The following is a 4,117-nucleotide window of genomic DNA, read 5'->3' as shown; positions in this document are numbered from 1 at the left end:
ATTGATTTAAATAGATCAAAATCAAAGGGTTTCGGGCCATTGAATCATGCGGTTAGATTAGGGTTAGGGGGAAGAGTTTTGGTTAATATTATTATCAATTTTCACTTTAAGCCGTTGCACTTTGTAATTTGATCCTTCTTGCTTCCTAACTAAATAAAATACTTCTTTGGACATGCCCATAGGTTCACGAGCCCTTAAGCGAATACCGAGAAATTAATTTACAAACTTTAAACTTGCGTCATTCGGTTTTACGACAATTTTTGGGATGTTACAAGTCTACACCCTTACATTGGTATTCGTCCCCGAATCCCGCTGATTCGAAAATAAGTAAGGTTGGTGTCTCATCACCTCTTCCTCCGACTCCCGAGAATCCACGGAACACCTCCTATCATTAGATGTCTCGACCTTCGGCTTCCTTTTAGTCAAAGCGGGATTACCCCTTCAAACCAATCACCATCAATGGCCAAGACTAGCATTCCCCGTTCATAAAAGATGCCCGCTAACGGCAGTACTGAGTGGTAAGTGCTTATATTTGTAGCTCACAACCCCACGAGCACCCACCGCTAAAACTTTAACATGCCCCTTAATTCTCTCATTCTCGGGGGTAACCAAGTTAAAACATAAACGGGCCACAGGAATATACTTTAGTTGGGTATTCCCAATGAGACAAATCACCGCCTCCAACGGCACGAACCCCTCCACAAACTTGTCCAAATCTTGGGTGTACTAATTTGCTCAATAACCAATTTCCTCATTTCCTCCCAAGTTATTCTCTTATCATCCGTATTTCCTATATATTGACTTGTCCAAATCATGGGCAATACTAATTTGCTCAATAATCAATCTCCTCATTTCCTCCCTAGTCATTCTCTTATCATCCATATTTCCTATAGTTTGAACTAGCTTATCCCACCAACACAATTCTTCCGAATGAAACAACGTTGTTGCATACCTCCCCATACCATCCTCCCATCCCCGACTATTATCCTTTAAAATAATTTTCCTACTGATAATACACTAACATGAGACCCCTCAAACTGATCGGGTTGACCAATCCTTCATATAATACCTGAACAACAACAATTAACGATTTCAACATTCAAGAACCCTAGAAATTGGTTTTTATCAATTGACCTATCAAAAAAATACCAATGGTCATGAAATTTTAGTATGATATATTAGAAATACTTGGGAATCTTTTGACACCAAAAACTCAAAATTTTGACTTCGGGAATCATGCCAAACAAATTTAACACGAATCTATCCATAGTTCAAGAAACGGCTTAATTGACCATGTTAATGACCTGGATTATGAAATTAAAGATCATGGGAGTGTAGTACAAACCTTGAACGACCTCCAACAGATTGGAAATTAATAAACTCGATCAAAATCAAAGGTTTTGGAGCCATGGAATCATGCGGCCAGATTAGGGTTAGGGGGAAGAGTTTTTGTTAATATTATTTGGACATGCCCATAGGTTCCCGAGCCCTTAAGCGAATCCCGAGAAATTAATTTACAAACTTTACACTTTCGTCATTCAGTTTTACGAGAATTTTTGGGATTTTACAAGTCTACCCCACTACATTGGGATTCGTCCCCGAATCCCGCTTATTCGGAAACAAGTGCAGTTAAAGTCTCATCACCTCGTCATCCAACTCCCAAGAATCCAAGGAACACTCCCTATCATCAGATGTCTCGACCTTCGGCTTCCTTTTAGTCAAAGCGGGATTACCCCTTCAAATGGATCACCATCAATGCTAAGACTAAAATCATTCCTCGTTCATAAAAGATGCCCGCTTATGTCACTACCGAGTGGTAAGTGATCATATTTGTAGCTCACAACCCCACAAGAACCCACTGCTAAAACTTTAACATACCTCTTAATTCTCTCATTCCCGGGGGTAACCAAGTTAAAACATAAACGGGCCACACGAATATACTTTAGTTGGATATTCCCAATGTGACAAATCACCCGCCTCCAACGACACGAACCCCTCCACAAGCTTGTCCAAATCATGGGTGATACTAATTTTCTCAATAACCAATTTCCTCATTTCCTCCCAAGTCATTCTCTTATCATCCATATTTCCTATAGTTTGAACTAGCTTATCCCACCAACACAATTCTTCCGAATGAAACAACGTTGTTGCATACCTCCCCATACCATCCTCCCATCCCCGACTATTATCCTTTAAACATTTTCCGTTTAGCGCTCCCACTGATAAGCCAACAAAGCCAACTTTCTCTATTTTTGCGTGTCATCCTTGCGCAGGGACCATGCTAATCTCCTCTTTATCGTTCCAACTTTCTCGTAAAGAAAAGGGTCACACATCTTAAAATCACCATAGGGTATCTACGAGCATCAATCTTGCCAACATAACCTCTATCCTCAACATGACCAGATAAGGTCACCCAAGACTCGTCTTGAGCCCCCTTCATCCTCCGACCACCCTCAGCCCCTTTAATCTTGTCATAGCACCAATACCTTCAGAGCCTCAGCAATCATTTTAGGCATATTATTAAGCACAACACTAAAAGCTTCATCCACAACGGCTTACACAAAAAGGAACTCAACTCTCCATGATTATCATTATCTAACACTGGCGAACCTCCCTGACAACTCTAGTCCGTTATGGTAAACCACCACCACGGCTCCCGATATGACCTCCTCTAAATAAACTCTCATTAGTCATACCTTAATCCTTCGAAGATAGAATCTTCATGTAATCAACCACAAGTCATGTTCAGCACATGGAAAGTAAAAGTAAACCACTAATAACGTTGATCAAGTGTTATTATTTGCTTAATTTACCTACCCGTTCTAAATACTTCTTGTTTATGACTACATTAATAATCTATCCAACACATCGACAATTAAGAAAGAAACATCTTAACATACATCGATATGTAACGGTTACCTCTTGGAGTGCAGCTACCAGCGGTTGGCAATTTTAGCCCCTCTCGTAATTGTTCAAGTCCAAGAACCGAAGGATGCCCCGATCTCTCGAATGTTGGCTCTGATACCAACTTTAAGACCCCGAAATCCGGGTGTCAGTTGGTAATCATTCCAAATAAATTCAAATATAAAGGTTAAACCGGTTTCATATAATTCAAAAATTCAATACATAGTATTCTTGCAGCAGAAAATTTACAAAACATCCAAATATTATCCATAGGACATAAAAATGTAAGTTAAAAGTTTTATTAAATACTAATAGGATAAGAAGCATCGACTAGAACTGCCTCGGGACCTCGGGTAGTCTTGAGCACCTCCAAGCAGTAATCTCATCCACGTTCAACCTGAAAATCATTCTAACATACACGTAAAGTCCGTTTGAGCTGAGTGAGTTCATGTTTTTATCATAAAAATATGTTAAAGACCGGCCAAGGTATTTAACATACGTCTTCCATAAAAATAAAATACGTAATAACATCAACAAATAAATAAATAAACTTTCCCCAGTCAAGCACGTAATATGGGCCACATCATCTCAAGTCCAAAACACAAAGTTAAGGACTCGAATAAACTTCACCCCAAGGACAGATAAACTGTTAGGGGATTTTTAAACATCCATTCACCCCAAGGACAGTCTTCCTGTCCCGGGATTCCTTACCTTTACCCCCAATAGGAAAATCAATGAATTTTTCTTCTCTTCGACCCGGTAATGGCTTAACAAAAAAACATTTATGTGGTAGCCACACACGCACATACAAGTAAAACAATCATAAATAATGCAAATTTCCAAGCATAGATAGTAAAAATAACATAAACTATGCAATATCATCCAAATGCTTCAAAAGGGTAAAATCGTCATAAAACGTGTATGCTAGCCCAAAGCGTAAAATATTTAAAAAGGGGCATCATGAAACTCACCTGATAAGAATCACATAAACATTACAACTGGATCCTCTAGCTAGTCACTCACAATCCACAAGCCTATCAAGCTAAAGCACACAACAATCACTAACTAGACCGCAAACACTCGCTCACATTACGAGATATCCTAACGAGATTGGATTGACCCATAGCCACACCCAACATTCATATTCATCTACATCAGCCCCCCAAATTCCTTGAATTACCCAAAAATCCCTTTTCAATAAATCACCACCAAC

General features: G+C 39.3%; 1 non-coding gene across 1 annotated transcript; it reads right to left on the bottom strand.

Annotated features, from left to right (window-relative positions):
* Window positions 1–2,229: 2,229 nt before the first annotated feature.
* On the bottom strand, window positions 2,230–2,335 carry LOC143559664 (U6 spliceosomal RNA). The gene has a single exon (XR_013139980.1). It is a non-coding gene; the product is annotated as a U6 spliceosomal RNA (small nuclear RNA).
* Window positions 2,336–4,117: the final 1,782 nt, after the last annotated feature.

Source organism: Bidens hawaiensis, unplaced genomic scaffold (assembly GCF_021521415.1).
Source record: "Bidens hawaiensis isolate Kalapana, Puna unplaced genomic scaffold, B.hawaiensis_p1.1 tig00019962_1, whole genome shotgun sequence".
NCBI classification, from domain to species: domain Eukaryota; kingdom Viridiplantae; phylum Streptophyta; class Magnoliopsida; order Asterales; family Asteraceae; genus Bidens; species Bidens hawaiensis.
This window is presented reverse-complemented; position numbering and strand designations above follow the sequence as displayed.